Consider the following 20,119-nt stretch of genomic DNA (forward strand, 5'->3'; position numbering starts at 1 on the left):
TGAACCCAGGTCCCTGGCGCTGTGAGGCAAAAGTTAACCACTGTGCCATTGTGCCGCCGGTGCCACACATCCTTCCTTAAGAATGGGGCCCAAAACTGCTCACAATATTCCAAATGGGATCTGACCAGAGCCTTATACAGCCTCAGCAGTACATCCCTGCTCTTATATTCTAGCTCTCTAGAAATGAATGCTAACATTGAATTTGCCTTCCTAACTTTCGACTGATCAGCTTTTGCTCAAATCAGTTTTGCTCGGTTGATATGAGAAGCTGTGGCTTTTGGATCAAGTTCATTTCCTCACTGTATGAATGCAGTCAGCTCTATGTCAGGCTGCGAGATAACTCTTGCTCTGTCTGTGTCTCGATCTCAGACCAATTTAAGTGGGAAAGTGAGTGTAGCGACTGTCGACTGGCCCCCATGACCCCTCAGCGGCGAGCTATGTACCAGCGCCACACCCTCCCGATGAGCATCGTGGACCAGCAACGATGTCCAGAGCTCAAGCAGGAAGCCAGTCCATCAATCAAGCAACATCCACCTCCTTTCAATGCCGGGCTCGAGAGCACAAACACACTGGGACAGAGGCTGAGTGCCTCCAGCTGGAAACTAGGTAAGGAAGCAATGAGCAATAGTATGCAGAACAGGAAAGGTGTATGTGATCAAAGGGTTCAGCTGCCCATCATGGAGTTTACTAGCCCATTTAAGCTGCTCCTGTCATGGAGTCGACCTGTGATGTAGAAGCTTCTGTGCCGCTGCCTGCAGTTGAGTAAGATTCGACAACAAAGATGGTGACCAGGCTGGGACACAATCTACTTTTACATTTCTTTTAAGATGGTAAAGATTGAAGTATGTTCTAACACACTTCTGGAATTCAAAGGGCAGAATTTTATGCTTTCCACTCCCCACTCAAAGGTAGGTTCTGGGGTAGGGAAGGTGAAAGTGAATGGACAGGAAACCTCATCCCCCCCCCCTCCCCCAATCCCCAGTTCTCACATAAGGACAGGATTCCCCTCCCCCCACCAGATGGACAGGATTCAAACACCCCCACCCCATCATCGAAGGATTCAAACACCGCCCATCCCCCCCACCCCATCACCGATGGATAGGATCTTACTCCCCCCATCCCCAGCTCTCAAGGGCTGGACTTCCTTCCAAGGGAGGAGTGGAAGCCCCGCCCACTGCCAATCAATGTCAGCGCTGCACATTAGATAGCGAGCATCAATCACTCACCATCCTTAACATTCTCACCCTAAAGTTAATCTTGAGGAGCTTTGGATAACTTGAAAGATTTGTGTATACTTCGTGTTCAGCTGCACAGTGCGTCAGCACCATATCTTATTGAAAAAGTGGCACTCATAGGCCTTTTTGGAGACAATTGAGGAATTCAACCCTAATGAAGAGGCCTGGTGTAATTACAAATGAAGGTTACACACTTGGCAAAGAAAACAAAATTATTGAGAATTAAGTAAATGTTTCTGGGAAAAATTAGTTCAGACCAGTTCAACTGAGTCCAAAACCTGGAGCACTGATACCAAGACCACTGGAGTTCCATTCTGGGCTATACAAAACAAGTTCAGCACTGTTTTACTTAGGGAGGATTGACAAGGCAAGGGAATACACAATGAATGGTAGGACACTAGGAAGTCCAGAGTACCAGGGGGACCCTGGGGTGCATGTCCATAGATCCCTGAAGGCAGCAGGACAGGTAAATAAGGTGTTCAAGAGGCATATGGGATACTTGCCTTTATTAGTCAAGGCATAGAATATCAGAACAGGGAGGTTACGATGGAGCTGTATAAAATGCTTGTTAGACCACAGTTAGAGTAATGTGTACGGTTCTGACCACCATGCAATAAGAAGGATTGATTGCATTAGAGGGGATTCGGAGAAGATTCACCAGGATGTTGCCTGAGATGGAGTGTTTCAGCTACGAAGAGAGGCTGGCGGGCGGCACGGTAGCACACGGGCGGCACGGTAGCACAGTGGTTAGCACTGCTGCTTCACAGCTCCAGGGACCTGGGTTCGATTCCCGGCTTGGGTCACTGTCTGTGTGGAGTTTGCACATTCTCCTCGTGTCTGTACAGTTGTGTACAGTTTTGGTCACCTAGTTACAGGAAGGATGTAAATAAGGTTGAAAGAGTGCAGAGAAGGTTCACAAGGATGTTGCCGGGACTTGAGAAGCTGAGTTACAGAGAGAGATTGAATAGGTTGGGACTTTATTCCCTGGAGTGTAGAAGATTGAGGGGAGATTTGATAGAGGTGTATAAGATTTTGATGGGTATAGATAGAGTGAATGCAAGCAGGCTTTTTTCGCTGAGGCTAGGGGAGAAAAAAACCAGGGGGCATGGGTTAAGGGTGAAAGGAGAAAAGTTTAAAGGGAATATTAGGGGGGGCTTCTTCACGCAGAGAGTGGTGGGAGTGTGGAATGAGCTGCCAGATAAAATGGTAAATGCGGGGTCACTTTTAACATTTAAGAAAAACTTGGACGGGTTCATGGATGAGAGGGGTGTGGAGGGATATGGTCCAAGTGCAGGTCAGTGGGACTAGGCATAAAATGGTTCGGCACAGACAAGAAGGGCCAAAGGGCCTGTTTCTGAGCTGTAATTTTCTATGGTTCTATGGTCTGCGTGGGTTTCCTCCGGGTGCTCCGGTTTCCTCCCACAGTCCAAAGATGTGCGGGTTAGGTTGATTGGCCATGTTAAAATTGCCCCTTAGTGTCCTGGGATGTGTAGATTGGAGGGATTAGCGGGTAAAATATGTAGGGATGTGGGGGTGGGGCCTGGGTGGGATTGTGGTCGGTGCAGACTCGATGGGCCGAATGGCCTCTTTCTGTACTGTGGGGTTTCTATGATTTCTATGAGGATGTTTTCCTTGGAGCAGAGAAGCCTGATGGAGGAATTGATTGGTATAAAATTATGATAGATATAGAAAGAAAGTTTTCCCCTTAGTAGAGGGGACAATAACTAGGAAGGCATAGATTTAAGGTAAAGGGATATGATGAAAAATCTTTTCACCCAGAGGGTGGTGGGAATCGGGAACTCCCTGCCTGAAAGGGTGGTAGAGGCGGGAACCCTCACAACATTTAAGAAGCATTTAGATGAACACTTGAAATGCCAAAGCGTACAAGGTTATGGAGCAAGTGCTAGAAAATGGGATGAGAATAGATAGGTGCTTTATGGCTGACACAGACACAAAATAGGCTGAAGGGTCTCTTCTTTTGCCATAAAACTCTCCGGGTAGGATTTTACGGCCTCGCTCGTCCCAAAACTATAAAATCCCAAGTGAGGTCAACTGACCTTCCCATTGTCCGCCCCTCGTCTGCTCCGATTTCTGTGGTGGTGGGGCAGTAAAATTCTGGCCTATGACTACAGGTCCAGATACTGACCAGGTTTACTAGTTTCTGGGCTTGGGGGAATTTGAGGTGGTGTCTAGCCCATGTTTCCCATTAAACCCCAGTACCATGGGCTATTCTGAAATTAATGAGATTATGGCACAACCAGGAATGAAGTTGAACTGTGAGTTGCATTATGTGAAAGGAAACAGTTGCTAAGTCAGATTACATTCTCAAATTAAGGAAACTGTCGCAGCTGTGGGCATGGCACAATTTTAGAAATTAACCTTCAAGAAACATTCATAGTAAGCCCAAAGTGCAACAAATTCCAGGCAAGTTATTGAGCCAATGCAATGAGGTCACAGCTACAGAAACAGTAGAAGGAGGGTTGCAAATTGTGAGAGTTTCTGAGCTGGCAATTTCAATGAATCCTGGTCACAGTAGCCAAGGTCACAGTCTCCGAATCAGAAATTTAGATGCTACTGTAAACGTAGAACGCTAGAAACGTTATGGCACAGAAAGAGACCATTCTGTCCATCACGTCTGCACATCCTGAACAAACTGGCCTCCCATTTTAATTCCACTTTCCTGGTCTCGAGCCTTGCAGGTTTTAGCATTTCAGATACAAATCAAGCTGCCTTTTGAGTTAAGTGTTTCAGCCTCAACCACTAATTTAGGCAGCGAATTCCAGATACCCACCACTCAGTGGAAAAAGTTATTCCTCATGTGCCCTCTAATCCTTCTCCCAATTATCTTAAATCGATGCCCCGTGGTAATTAATAATTGATTCTCTGGTGAGAATCACAGCTGGTTTCCAACAATGGGGACCAGACGTGGTGGCCTCACCCGAAGAACCAGAGGCCATTGAGGCCCCCCACCCCCCCCCGGGGAGGTCAAGGAAAAGGGGGGAGGGTGCCCCTTGGGCAGTGCTAGCCTGGCACTGCCCACTAGGAACCTTGGCACTGTCCACTGGGCATCCTGGCATGCACACCGGGCACTGGGCGGTGCCAAGGAGACGGGACCACAGTGAGGTGAGGTCTACTGGGGAGTGGGGCCAGACCGGGGGCAGTCAGTTGATGGTGGGGGAACCCACTGCACACTCTGCATTAGGGATCATTGGGGGAAGAGAATGGGATTAGCGATGGGGGGGGGGGGGGGGGGTCGTGCCGGCAACCGTTTGGGGGGGGAATAGTTGGGCCACCGATCATGGTGGGAGAAGGAATGGGGGGATCAGTCTGGGCAGGGAGGGTCGCGGGGTTGATCGGTCCAGATGGCGGGGAGGTTTGCGATAAGCCGTGGGCACCCACAGTAGCTGGGTGGTGGGTCTTTTTTTTTTAGGCAGGTTGACAGCAGCAGAAGCTGAGTGACAGGCCTCTGCTGCTAGAGATCTGCACATGCGCAATGGCACCCTCTACTGCACTCAGCCAGGATTGGGTGACAACCCATGTCCCTTCCCTCTACAGGTGAGAAACCCAAAAGAAAACAGATCTGAAACTCCTGATTTCATGCCCATCCTGGACTTCAAATTTTTTTTGGTATGATTGCCCCCAAAGTTTCCTTGATGGGAAGGAATTAAGAGGAAGCTATGATTAATCTGGGTCAAGTTATTTGCAGTAGGAATCAGAAAGAATATGTCTGTCATTGAGGAAGTGCTAAGTGCTTGAGGACCAAATAAGACGATAGGAAATAGGAACGGAAGTAGGCCATTCAGCCCTTCAAGCCTGCTCTACCATTTAATAAGACCCTGGCTGACCACTAACATCCATAAGCCCACTTTCCTGCCTTCTCTCCATAACCTTTAATTCCTCTCGTGATTAAATACCTGTCGATCTCAAGCCTTGAAAATGTTCAAGGAGTTGGCATCCACAGCTTCCTGGGTTAGAGAATCCTAAAGATTCACCACTCTTTGAGAGAAGAAATGCTTCCTCAAATCCTTCTTAAATGAGCACCCCTTTATTCTGTGACAATGCCCTCTGGTCCTACACTCACCCATGAGTGCAAACGTCCTTCCAACATTTACCCTGTCTAACCCCCTAAGAATCTTTTATGTTTTAATCATGTCATAGAATCCATACAGTGCAAAAAGAGGCCAGTCAGCCCATCGATGCTACACCGACTCTCTCTGACTCATTTTTCAGAACTCTAAATTTGATTTGATTTATTACTGTCACATGTATTAGTATACAGTGAAAAGTATTGTTTCTTGCGTGCTTTACAGACAAAGCATACCATTCATAGAGAAGGAAACGAGAGAGGGAAAATGTAGTGTTACAGTCATACCGAGGGTATAGAGAAAGATCAACTTAAGGTAAGGTAGGTTCATTCAAAAGTCTGATGGCAATAGGGAAGAAGCTGTTCTTTTGTATCTTTTTTCCCGATGGAAGAAGGTGGAAGAGAGAATGTCCGGGGTGCGTGGGGTCCTTAATTGTGCCAGCTGCTTTGCCAATGCAACGGGAAATGTAGACAGAGTCAGTGGATGGTTTGCGTGATGGATTGAGCTACATTCACAACATTTGGTAGTTTCTTGCAGTCTGGAGCAGAGCAGGAGCCAGACCAAGCTGTGCTACAACCAGAAAGAATGCTTTCTATGGTGCATCTGTAAAGGTTAGTGAGAGTTGTAGCTGACATGCCAAATTTCCTTAGTCTTCTGAGAAAGTAAAGGCGTTGGTGGGCTTTCTTAACTATAGTGTCAGCATGGGGGGACCAGGACAGGTTGTTGGTGATCTGGACAGCTAAGAACTTGAAGCGCCCAACCACTTCTACTCCGTCTCCATTGATGTTGTGCATGTTCTCCACTATGGTTCCTGAAGTCAATGACAATCTCCTTCATTTTGTTGACATTGAGAGAGACTATTGTCGCTGCACCAGTTCACCAGATTCTCTATCACATTCCTGTATTCTGTCTCAAAGAACAAAGAGAACAAAGAACAGTACAGCACAGGAAACAGGCCCTTCGGCCCTCCAAGCCTGTGCCGCTCCTTGGTCCAACTAGACCAATCGTTTGTATCTCTCCATTCCCAGGCTGCTCATGTGACTATCCAGGTAAGTCTTAAACGATGTCAGTGCGTCTGCCTCCACCACCCTACTTGGCAGCGCATTCCAGGCCCCCACCACTCTCTGTGTAAAAAACATCCCTCTAATATCTGAGTTATACTTCGCCCCTCTCACCTTGAGCCCGTGACTCCTCGTGATCGTCACTTCTGATCTGGGAAAAAGCTTCCCACCGTTCACCCTATCTATCCCCTTCATAATCTTGTACACCTCTATTAGATCTCCCTTCATTCTCCATCTTTCCAGGGAGAACAAGCCCAGTTTACCCAATCTCTCCTCATAGCTAAGACCCTCCAGACCAGGCAACATCCTGGTAAACCTTCTCTGCACTCTCTCTAACGCCTCCATGTCCTTCTGGTAGTGCAGCGACCAGAACTGGACGCAGTACTCCAAATGTGGCCTAACCAGTGTTCTATACAGCTGCATCATCAGACTCCAGCTTTTATACTCTATACCCCGTCCTATAAAGGCAAGCATACCATATGCCTTCTTCACCACCTTCTCCACCAGTGTTACCACCTTCAAGGATTTGTGGACTTGCACACTTAGGTCCCTCTGTGTTTCTATACTCTTGATGGCTCTGCCATTTATTGTATAACTCCTCCCTACATTATTTCTTCCAAAATGCATCACTTCGCATTTATCTGGATTAAATTCCATCTGCCACCTCTCTGCCCAATTTTCCAACCTATCTATATCTTGCTGTATTGCCCGACAATGCTCATCGCTATCTGCAAGTCCAGCCATCTTCGTGTCATCCGCAAACTTGCTGATTACACCAGTTACACCTTTTTCCAAATCATTTATATATATCACAAATAGCAGAGGTCGCAGTACAGAGCCCTGTGGAACACCACTGGTCACAGACCTCCAGCCGGAAAAAGACCCTTCGACCGCTACCCTCTGTCTCCTATGGCCAGTTCTCCACCCATCTAGCCACTTCTCCTTGTATCCCATGAGCCTTAACCTTTTTAACCAACCTGCCATGTGGGACTTTGTCAAATGCCTTACTGAAATCCATATAGACGACATCCACGGCCCTTCCTTCGTCAACTGTTTTTGTCACTTCCTCAAAAAACTCCACCAAATTTGTAAGGCACGACCTCCCTCTTACAAAACCATGCTGTCTGTCACTAATGAGATTGTTCCGTTCTAAATGCACGTACATCCTGTCTCTAATAATCCTCTCCAACAACTTCCCTACCACGGACGTCAAGCTCACCGACCTATAATTTCCCGGGTTATCCCTGCTACCCTTCTTAAACAACGGGACCACATTTGCTATCCTCCAATCCTCAGGGACCTCACCTGTGTCCAAAGAAGCGACAAAGATTTCCGTCAGAGGCCCAGCAATTTCATCTCTCGTCTCCCTGAGCAGTCTAGCATCAGGCCCTGGGGCTTTGTCAGTTTTAATGTTCCCTAAAAAACCTAACACTTCCTTCTTTGTAATGGAGATTTTCTCTAACGGGTCAACACCTCCCTCCGAGACACTCCCGGTTAACACGTCCCTCTCCTTCGTGAATATCGATGCAAAGTATTCATTTAGGATCTCCCCTATTCCCTTGGGTTCTAAGCATAATTCCCCTCCTTTGTCCCTGAGAGGTCAGATTTTCTCCCTGATAACTCTTTTGTTCCTAACATATGAATAGAATGCCTTAAGATTCTCCATAATCCTGCCAGCCAAGAACATCTCATGACCTCTTTTTGCCCTTCTAACTCCCCGTTTGAGTTCTTTCCTACTCTCTCTGTATTCCTCCAGAGCTCCATCTGTTTTCAGTTGCCTGGACTTAACGTACGCCTCCCTTTTCATTTTAATCAGATCATCAATTTCCCTGGTTATCCACGGCTCTCGAATCCTACCTTTCCTATCTTTCCCCACCTGTTCAATCTTTCCTCATTTGGCAGTCTCTAGATACCCGTGAACATCCTAGTAAACCACCTCAATAATGTTTACATGTAAATTACCATGGCAATATCTGCCATATATGCTTTGTTTGTGATTACAGCAGATTACAGTAACAACAACTTTGCAACCTAACCTGTTACATTTCAGGTTTCGTCATATTGTATTCCGGGAAACTATATACATGTACCAATTTACATTTTAATGTATAATGCTTTTTTAGATGGAGAGGGAGTGTAGTGTGGAGCCCTTTATTCTGTCCCCTCTGTTGGGGAAATGTAATTAAAGTTGTTTAATCATCACAGTCTGCAGCTGAGTATGTGTTAATCTTATTCAATTCAATTCAATGCACAACAATACCCATCCATTTAATCTCCTTCCATAAACCTGCTCCTTTTATGGACTCTATTCAACTATACGATATTTAGAGAAAACAATCTGGATTAAGGTTCCCTAATTCAAAGGGAACCAAGTGGAAATGCAGATTGTCCTTCTTTTTTCACGTAGTTTCAGTGATTTTCACATAATTTTCAGTGATTTGCAACCTCTTCTCTTTCCTCAGGTGCTTTGTCCTTGGCATGTTCTTCCACCACAGCTGGAACAACTTCCCAACGGTAAGTATCTGTGTGTGGTATATTTACTGTGTTCAGGTACTTCTCATCTTTGTTATCAAATTCCTCAATGGCAAACACCCCCCCCCCCCCCTCACCCCCGCACCCTCCTTCTAAGTTCCTCAGTCTTGCAACTCTTGTTATCTGGGCTCCTACAAATTGTAGCCTCTCGCATTGACAATGTAGTGTATTGAAAATTACGATGCGCGTTTTGTCTACTTGTGATCATATACCTTGTGAGAGAGTGTGTGTGTGTGTTTACGTGTGTGTGTGTGTGTGTGTGTGTGCACGCGTGTGTGCACGTGTGTGTGTGTGTGCATGTGTGCATGTGTGTGTGTGTGTGTGTGTGCATACGTGTGTGTGTGCGTCCGTGTGTGTGTGCGCGTCCGTGTGTGTATGTGTGTGTGCGTCCATGTGTGTGTGCATGTATGTGTGCGTGCGTACGTGTGTGCGTGCGTACATGTGTGCATGCGTACGTGAGTGCGTGCGTATGTGTGTGCACGCGTACATGTGTGTGTGTACCTGATAGCAATCTTTTTAAGTGCAACAGGATTCTGTAGGGTAGATATAGAGACGATGAGCCCAATATTAACTCTATGCACATGAATAGATTTTAAGTGAGTTAAAATTACATCCATTTTAATGTTTCCATTTGAAAGGAATCCAAAACTAGGAACCATAGGTATGAGAGTCACTAAGAAATACAGAGGTGTATTCAGCAGTCTAGTAGGAATGTGAAACCCACGACCCACAATTGAAGTAAATTGATGCATCTGAAGGGAAGAAGCTGGATAAACGCATGAGAGAAAATGGGAACGTTTTTCTGAAAGACTGTAATGAGTGAGAATGATATGCTAATAGGATTAAACAAAGAGTAGGGGCAGGAGGAACAAGTGGAGCATAAATGCTGTCAATTGAGCCAAATGACCTATCTCTGGAATTTGAGCCAAACTCAAAAATAAACAGAATACTAACATTCTTGCTGCAATGAAGCAGGACCTTGGTGAGACCACACCTGGAATATTGTGTGCAGTTTTGGTCTGAGGAAGGATGTTCTTTCTCCAGAGGGAATGTAGAGAAAGTTTTCCAGACTGAGTCCTGGGATGGCGGGACTGATGTATGAGGAGAGATTGAGTTGGTTAGGATTGTATTCACTGGAGTTCATACAACGAGGGGGAATATGTTAGAAACCTATAAACTTCTAACAGGGTTAGACACAGTAGATGCAAGAAGGATGTTCTCAATGGCGGGGGAGTCCAGAATCATAGGTTACATTCCAAGGATACAGGGTAAATCTTTTAGGACTGAGATGAAGAGAAATTTCTTCACCCAGAGAGTGGTCAGCCTGTGGAGTTCACAACCACAGAAAGCAGTTGAGGCCAAAGCATTGTATGTTTTCAAAAAGCAATTAGATATAGCACTTGGGGCAAAGAGGATCAAATGATATGGGGAGAAAGTGGGGTCAGGCTATTAAGTTGGATGATCTGCCATGATCATATTGAATGGCAGACAAGCTTGAAGGGCTGAATAGCCAACACCTCTTCCTGTTTTCTATCTTTCTATGTAAAGAGAGCTTTCTTGAATCAGGCTTGACCAAAAGCTAACTACCCTTCCAATCTTCAAGGTCTAGTTCAATGAAATTGAGTGCATTAAGATCCAGGCCACAATCTCGAAGGTGTTTTGTGAAGTTAGCCTCGACCCAAAGTTTTACATTTGATTTTGGCATTAGGGTGAGCATAAGGTGTTTCACTCCAGGTTTGATTCAAGTGACCCACTAGGAAACGTTTACCAAAGTTTATTTAAGAACAAACTTCAAAACAAGAAGAATTAGCATAACTTTTACCAATTACAAGTTTCAAACATGATACAGTATAAACCTGAACAGCTAGTTAACTACATGGTTCTAAATCAGACTCCATCCCACAGAGACATACCCTTCTCCAGACTTGGCACAGAAACAAGTATGCTCACGTGTTGCTGGATTTTCAGCTTTTTAATACCTGCTGTTGGTCCTTTGAATGTTGGATCTAATCTCTGGGGCTCCCCAGTCCTGGGATTTCAAAAAGTATCCGGAGAGAGTGAGACTGCACCTTTCACCAGCTCCGACCAGCAACTGAGGAACAAAACTAAAAACTGGATATTTCTGTGGGAAAAAATCTGTTCCCAGTCATATCAACTGATCTGTCAATCATCCCTAAATCAAGCTCCACTCAGAAATCTCCAAGGAAAATTAAACCTCAGAACACTGCAGTAGTCAGATTAAAATCAGCATGATGTCCATTACATTTGTTCAGCAACAATTAGAGGACACCAGTTACAGACATCACGGATACGGCCTGCTTGAAAACCTGCAGAAAAACAAGATTAAAATACATTTCTTGAAGGCACAGTGTCGTCACAAGTGAAGTGAGAGTCCTGGGCAAAAATGGAGTGTTCCTATTTTAATACCTGGGACCAATATATTTGTCCTGTCTCAGGGGGACAGACACTGACTGTCCTGTCCCAAGGGGAAAGGCACTGACTAACCCGTCCCAAGGGGACAGACACTGACTGTCCTGTCCCAGGGGGACAGACACTGACTGTCCTGTCCCAAGGGGAAAGACACTGTCTGTCCTGTCCCAGGGGGGATAAACACTGACTGTCCTGTCCCAGGGGAAAGACACTGACTGTCCTGTCCCAGGGGAAAGACACTGACTGTCCTGTCCCAGGGGGACAGACACTGACTGTCCTGTCCCAGGGGGTAAACACTGACTGTCCTGTCCCAAGGGGATAAACACTGACTGTCCTGTCCCAAAGGGACAGACACTGACTGTCCTGTCCCAAGGGATAAACACTGACTGTCCTGTCCCAAAGGGACAGACACTGACTGTCCTGTCCCAGGGGGACAGACACTGACTGTCCTGTCCCAGGGGGACAGACACTGACTGTCCTGTCCCAAGGGGATAAACACTGACTGTCCTGTCCCAGGGGATAAACACTGACTGTCCTGTCCCAGGAGGAACCACACTGACTGTCCTGTCCCAGGGGGATAAACACTGACTGTCCTGTCCCAGGGGGATAAACACTGACTGTCCTGTCCCAAAGGGACAGACACTGACTGTCCTGTCCCAGGGGGATAAACACTGACTGTCCTGTCCCAGGGGGATAAACACTGACTGTCCTGTCCCAGGGGGATAAACACTGACTGTCCGGTCCCAGGGGGATAAACACTGACTGTCCTGTCCCAGGGGGATAAACACTGACTGTCCTGTCCCAGGGGGATAAACACTGACTGTCCTGTCCCAAGGGGATAAACACTGACTGTCCTGTCCCAGGGGGATAAACACTGACTGTCCTGTCCCAAGGGAATAAACACTGACTGTCCTGTCCCAGGGGGACAGACACTGACTGTCCTGTCCCAGGGGGACAGACACTGACTGTCCTGTCCCAGGGGGACAGACACTGACTGTCCTGTCCCAAAGGGACAGACACTGACTGTCCTGTCCCAGGGGGACAGACACTGACTGTCCTGTCCCAGGGGGTAAACACTGACTGTCCTGTCCCAGGGGGACAGACACTGACTGTCCTGTCCCAAGGGGATAAACACTGACTGTCCTGTCCCAGGGTAAACACTGACTGTCCTGTCCCAGGGTAAACACTGACTGTCCTGTCCCAGGGGAAAGACACTGACTGTCCTGTCCCAGGGGGTAAACACTGACTGTCCTGTCCCAGGGGAAAGACACTGACTGTCCTGTCCCAGGGGGATAAACACTGACTGTCCTGTCCCAGGGGGATAAACACTGACTGTCCTGTCCCAGGGGGATAAACACTGACTGTCCTGTCCCAGGGGGATAAACACTGACTGTCCTGTCCCAGGGGGATAAACACTGACTGTCCTGTCCCAGGGGGATAAACACTGACTGTCCTGTCCCAAGGGGATAAACACTGACTGTCCTGTCCCAGGGGGATAAACACTGACTGTCCTGTCCCAGGGGGATAAACACTGACTGTCCTGTCCCAGGGGGATAAACACTGACTGTCCTGTCCCAGGGGGATAAACACTGACTGTCCTGTCCCAGGGGGATAAACACTGTCTGTCCTGTCCCAGGGGGACAGACACTGACTGTCCTGTCCCAGGTGGACAGACACTGACTGTCCTGTCCCAGGGGGATAAACACTGTCTGTCCTGTCCCAGGGGGATAAACACTGTCTGTCCTGTCCCAGGGGGACAGATACTGACTGTCCTGTCCCAGGGGAAAGACACTGTCTGTCCTGTCCCAGGGGGATAAACACTGTCTGTCCTGTCCCAGGGGGACAGACACTGACTGTCCTGTCCCAGGGGGACAGACACTGACTGTCCTGTCCCAGGGGGACAGACACTGACTGTCCTGTCCCAGGGGGACAGACACTGACTGTCCTGTCCCAAAGGGACAGACACTGACTGTCCTGTCCCAGGGGGACAGACACTGACTGTCCTGTCCCAGGGGAAAGACACTGACTGTCCTGTCCCAGGGGGAGAAACACTGTCTGTCCTGTCCCAGGGGGATAAACACTGACTGTCCTGTCCCAGGGGGATAAACACTGTCTGTCCTGTCCCAGGGGGACAGACACTGACTGTCCTGTCCCAAGGGGAAAGGCACTGACTAACCCGTCCCAAGGGGACAGACACTGACTGTCCTGTCCCAGGGGGACAGACACTGACTGTCCTGTCCCAAGGGGAAAGACACTGTCTGTCCTGTCCCAGGGGATAAACACTGACTGTCCTGTCCCAGGGGAAAGACACTGACTGTCCTGTCCCAGGGGAAAGACACTGACTGTCCTGTCCCAGGGGGACAGACACTGACTGTCCTGTCCCAGGGGGTAAACACTGACTGTCCTGTCCCAAGGGGATAAACACTGACTGTCCTGTCCCAAAGGGACAGACACTGACTGTCCTGTCCCAAGGGGATAAACACTGACTGTCCTGTCCCAAAGGGACAGACACTGACTGTCCTGTCCCAGGGGGACAGACACTGACTGTCCTGTCCCAGGGGGACAGACACTGACTGTCCTGTCCCAAGGGGAAAGACACTGTCTGTCCTGTCCCAGGGGGGATAAACACTGACTGTCCTGTCCCAGGGGAAAGACACTGACTGTCCTGTCCCAGGGGAAAGACACTGACTGTCCTGTCCCAGGGGGACAGACACTGACTGTCCTGTCCCAGGGGGTAAACACTGACTGTCCTGTCCCAAGGGGATAAACACTGACTGTCCTGTCCCAAAGGGACAGACACTGACTGTCCTGTCCCAAGGGGATAAACACTGACTGTCCTGTCCCAAAGGGACAGACACTGACTGTCCTGTCCCAGGGGGACAGACACTGACTGTCCTGTCCCAGGGGGACAGACACTGACTGTCCTGTCCCAAGGGGATAAACACTGACTGTCCTGTCCCAGGGGATAAACACTGACTGTCCTGTCCCAGGAGGAACCACACTGACTGTCCTGTCCCAGGGGGATAAACACTGACTGTCCTGTCCCAGGGGGATAAACACTGACTGTCCTGTCCCAAAGGGACAGACACTGACTGTCCTGTCCCAGGGGGATAAACACTGACTGTCCTGTCCCAGGGGGATAAACACTGACTGTCCTGTCCCAGGGGGATAAACACTGACTGTCCGGTCCCAGGGGGATAAACACTGACTGTCCTGTCCCAGGGGGATAAACACTGACTGTCCTGTCCCAGGGGGATAAACACTGACTGTCCTGTCCCAAGGGGATAAACACTGACTGTCCTGTCCCAGGGGGATAAACACTGACTGTCCTGTCCCAAGGGAATAAACACTGACTGTCCTGTCCCAGGGGGACAGACACTGACTGTCCTGTCCCAAAGGGACAGACACTGACTGTCCTGTCCCAGGGGGACAGACACTGACTGTCCTGTCCCAGGGGGTAAACACTGACTGTCCTGTCCCAGGGGGACAGACACTGACTGTCCTGTCCCAAGGGGATAAACACTGACTGTCCTGTCCCAGGGTAAACACTGACTGTCCTGTCCCAGGGGAAAGACACTGACTGTCCTGTCCCAGGGGGTAAACACTGACTGTCCTGTCCCAAGGGGATAAACACTGACTGTCCTGTCCCAGGGGGATAAACACTGACTGTCCTGTCCCAAGGGGACAGACACTGACTGTCCTGTCCCAGGGGGTAAACACTGACTGTCCTGTCCCAGGGGGATAAACACTGACTGTCCTTAGAAACCTTAGAAACCCTACAGCACAGAAACAGGCCATTTGGCCCATCGAGTCTGCACCGACCACAATCCCACCCAGGCCCTACCCCCATATCCCTAGATATTTTACCCATTAATCCCTCTAACCTACGCATCCCAGGACACTAAGGGCAATTTTTTAGCATGGCCAATCAACCTAACCCACACATCTTTGGACTGTGGGAGGAAACCGGAGCACCCGGAGGAAACCCACGCAGACACGAGGAGAATGTGCAAACTCCACACAGACAGTGACCCAAGCTGAGAATCGAACCCAGGTCCCTGGAGCTGTGAAGCAGCAGTGCTAACCACTGTGCTACCGTGCCGCCCCCTGTCCCAAGGGGATAAACACTGACTGTCCTGTCCCAGGGGGATAAACGCTGACTGTCCTGTCCCAGGGGGATAAACACTGACTGTCCTGTCCCAGGGGGATAAACACTGACTGTCCTGTCCCAGGGGGATAAACACTGACTGTCCTGTCCCAGGGGGATAAACACTGTCTGTCCTGTCCCAGGGGGACAGACACTGACTGTCCTGTCCCAGGTGGACAGACACTGACTGTCCTGTCCCAGGGGGATAAACACTGTCTGTCCTGTCCCAGGGGGATAAACACTGTCTGTCCTGTCCCAGGGGGACAGATACTGACTGTCCTGTCCCAGGGGAAAGACACTGTCTGTCCTGTCCCAGGGGGATAAACACTGTCTGTCCTGTCCCAGGGGGACAGACACTGACTGTCCTGTCCCAGGGGGACAGACACTGACTGTCCTGTCCCAGGGGGACAGACACTGACTGTCCTGTCCCAGGGGGACAGACACTGACTGTCCTGTCCCAAAGGGACAGACACTGACTGTCCTGTCCCAGGGGGACAGACACTGACTGTCCTGTCCCAGGGGAAAGACACTGACTGTCCTGTCCCAGGGGGAGAAACACTGTCTGTCCTGTCCCAGGGGGACAGACACTGACTGTCCTGTCCCAGGGGAAAGACACTGACTGTCCTGTCCCAGGGGGAGAAACACTGTCTGTCCTGTCCCAGGGGGACAGACACTGACTGTCCTGTCCCAGGGGAAAGACACTGTCTGTCCTGTCCCAGGGGGATAAACACTGACTGTCCAGTCCCAGGGGGGATAAATACTGACTGTCCTGTCCCAGGGGGACAGACACTGACTGTCCTGTCCCAGGGGGGATAAACACTGACTGTCCTGTCCCAGGGGGTAAACACTGTCTGTCGTGTCCCAGGGGGGATAAACACTGTCTGTCCTGTCCCAGGGGGGATAAACACTGTCTGTCCTGTCCCAGGGGGATAAACGCTGACTGTCCTGTCCCAGGGGGATAAACACTGACTGTCCTGTCCCAGGGGGATAAACACTGACTGTCCTGTCCCAGGGGGACAGACACTGACTCTCCTATCCCAGGGGGAGAAACACTGACTGTCCTGTCCCAGGGGGAGAAACACTGACTGTCCTGTCCCAGGGGGAGAAACACTGTCTGTCCTGTCCCAGGGGGACAGACACTGACTGTCCTGTCCCAGGGGGAGAAACACTGACTGGGATGTGGCTCGAACACGGATTGTCATGACGATCTTACCAAGTTAGATGAGAAGCAGAGGTGAACTTACCAATAATATTGGTAAGGACTATGATTTAAATGGTAAAAAATTGCAGCATGCTGCTGTGCAGAGGGACCTGGGTGTCCTTGTGCAGGCATCGCAAGGAGTTGCTTTGCAGGTGCAGCAGGTAATTAAGAAGGCAAATGGAATTTTGTCCTTCATCGCTATAGGGATGGAGTTTAAAAACAGCAAGATTATGTTGCAGCTGTATAAGGTGCTGGTGAGGCCACACCTGGAGTACTGTGTACAGTTTTAATCTCCTTACTTGAGAAGGGATATACTGGCACTGGAGGGGGTGCAGAGGAGATTCACTAGGTTGATTCCGGAGTTGAGAGGGTTGGCTTATGAGGAGAGACTGAGTAAACTCGGGCTATACTCATTGGAATTCAGAAGAATGAGGGGAGATCTTATAGAAACACATAAGATTATGAAGGGAATAGATAAGATAGAAGCAGGAAAGTTGTTTCCACCGGCAGGTGAAACTAGAACTAGGGGGCATGGCCTCAAAATAAGGGGAAGCAGATTTAGGACTGAGTTGAGGAGGAACTTCTTCACACAAAGGGTTGTGAATCTGTGGAATTCCCTGCCCAGTGAAGCAGTTGAGGCTACCTCATTGAATGTTTTTAAGGCAAAGATAGATACATTTTCGAACAATAAAAGAATTAAGGGTTATGGTGAGCGGGCGGGTAAGTGGAGCTGAGTCCACAAAAAGATCAGCCATGATCTTATTGAATGGCGGAGCAGGCTCGAGGAGCCAGATGGCCTACTCCTGCTCCTAGTTCTTATGTAATAGGGGGGCTCATGCTGGCCGGTGGCTGTGGGGGCACCAATCCAAACCTGGTAGCTCTGCATTTGCTGATAGGCTGATCAAGCCTCTCAGCAGACAAACAGCACAATAATGGACTCTGATTGGTAGAGTCCCCTTAGAGCACAGGACTCAATTAGAGTCAAGTTATTATCAGTCCCCAATTAAAACATTGGGGCTTGGATCTCTGTGTGCACTGTCAACAGATGGCAAGGTGTGGATGATGCAGCCTCCCAATGAGATTTCAGACGGGCAATTCCAGCAACCCAGAAGGCAAAAGGATGTGGACCATCCATTGCCAATGCTGGTCTCCTGGCCCCTGTCTGGCCGGCTTCCAGTCCCTCATGCAGTGCCCTGTCTCCATAAATCACTGAACAGGGATGTCTGTAAATGTCTGGCTTCAGCCCAGCCCTGACTCCCAGCCCAGCATGGCCAATTGGGATGACAAGAGCCTTGACAATCTTTTTTTCCGAAAGAGACTAGATGAAGAAGAAACACAAAACTAAATTAACCTCTTGCCGGGCTGGCCAAACCACATTGTCGACTGAGAACCCTGGCCCTCACCCTGGATCTGAATCCACCCCTGCCTGCCGCTACTGTCACTGCCACCATATCCCTCACACTTGCAGTGGTGGGCGGATCCCCGGTTGAGAATGTGAAGAAGAAAGAGTGAGTGTCAGGATCCCCAACAGGAGACGGTCAGGGAGGATGAAGATGGAAGGAGTTTGACTTGAGCAAGTTGAAGGTGACTTGGAGCGGCTCATTGAACAGGGAGTTGGGGCTCAGCTGCAGTCAGACACTCACGGCCATCCTAGCTCAGTGACTCAGGGAGACAGGGTATGCAGGAGGGACTGGTAGTCAGCCAGAGCCACCCAGAAGCTGATTGCAATGGCTTGAGAATCCATGCCTTAAAAATAAATGATGGAAGAGAGGAAGAAGACATAAGAAGAATGAGAGTGAAGATGGTGGCGAATATCTTGTATAAAGAAGGAGACAAGACAGTTGGGCCCTGGAATAAGATAACTCCAGCACCAACACTGTCATTGTGGTTGCAGAAACCCCAGAATTGAAGCCATCTGGTGTTTTTCCTGCAGCCAGATCAGGGAATGTGAGCAGAACACAATCACAAAGACCACCAGAGATTTACAATGATGCAGTTTCCATCCCTACAAGCTTCTGAAGCAAGTAGAAACCAAGAAATGGAAAGAAATGGAAAAGATCTTTGAGGTGGTGAAATACAAAAACAGAGCCAGAGAGGGTGGTTCTGAAAGTCAATGCATTCAGCCAGAGCTTGCCAACCAGTTTGTTCTTGGGGAGCAGTAAATGTTGGATCATATTTTACAGACTGGTGCTCTGTATTCCATCCTAAGTAAGCGATCTACATGGACTCAATCTGTCTTCACCCCACAACGCCAGAAAGATTTTAAATTGATCTGGGGCAAACTTCTGGGAGCAACTGAGACAGCTGTAAAGTGGGAATTTTAAGCTTTAAGCATAATAACTGCTGTCAGCGATGGACTGGAACTGATAAAGGGTTTGAATGAAGTGTCAGTCACCCTGAGAGTGACGTTTTTGGATAAAGATTAAAAATACAGCCATTAAGTGGTCCATTTGTTTTCAGTCCCGCCTCCTTTTGAATGTTGAGCCACTCAAAGGTGATTATCTCCCAGACCAGCCTTTGGCCACTTCTATAAACCAATGCTGGTTTAGGAAGGAAGGGGTGAGCAAGCTCTGAGTCAGAGAGAGCAGGGTCCAAGGGATGTAGGATCTGATTTTAAATTTAACCATAACTTTATTCTGAGTTTTCCTCACCTTGTGCTTTTTAACGCTACTGATATCTGAACACTAGACTGTGCCCTAACATTGTGGATACATAGTGCTCGGACCCAATCATTCCAAATAATATGTCTTCGACAACTGGAATCTCTTTTTTTTTAAAAATCTAAAAAATTAAGTTTCATATTACTTTTGCTTTAGGAAAGAATATTTAAATAATTAAATTTAAAGTGGGGAACAACAAAATTTACATTTAAAGATTCCACATTTTAACACAACAGAAAATGGATTTTAACTGTTTTCAAAAGCCTGATTTTTTTTTTGCACATTATTTTGTTGTCTGGCTTGAATTAACACATATAAGTAAGCTTCTAACAACACAAGTTATTTTCTAGGAAGCTTTTCAAACAACCTATAAATGCTTGCATCGTCACATTTAGCAATATTAATTGGCAGTGTAAAATACTGGGCGGCATGGTAGCACAGTGGTTAGCACTGCTGCTTTACAGCACCAGGGACCCGGGTTCGATTCCTGGCTTGGGTCACTGACTGTGTGGAGTTTGCACATTCTCCCTGTGTCTGTGTGGGTTTTCTCCGGGTGCTCTGGTTTCCTCCCACGTAATGAAAGATATTCTGGTTGGGTGCATTGATCTGAACAGGCGCCGGACTGTGGCAACTAGGGGAATTTCACAGTAACTTCACTGCAGTGTTAATGTAAACCTTACTTGTGACTAATAAATAAACTTTAACTTTACTGATCCGTGTAGTCAGCTTTCATTAATTCTTGAGGTTGAACATTGGCTAAAGTAAAAC

At 48.3% G+C, this 20,119-nt stretch overlaps 1 pseudogene; it reads left to right on the forward strand.

Annotated features, from left to right (window-relative positions):
* Nucleotides 1-416: 416 nt before the first annotated feature.
* On the forward strand, nt 417-18,853 carry LOC144499242 (protein CDV3 homolog A-like; annotated as a pseudogene).
* Nucleotides 18,854-20,119: the final 1,266 nt, after the last annotated feature.

The sequence above is a fragment of the Mustelus asterias genome, chromosome 9 (assembly GCF_964213995.1).
Source record: "Mustelus asterias chromosome 9, sMusAst1.hap1.1, whole genome shotgun sequence".
Lineage (NCBI taxonomy): Eukaryota > Metazoa > Chordata > Chondrichthyes > Carcharhiniformes > Triakidae > Mustelus > Mustelus asterias.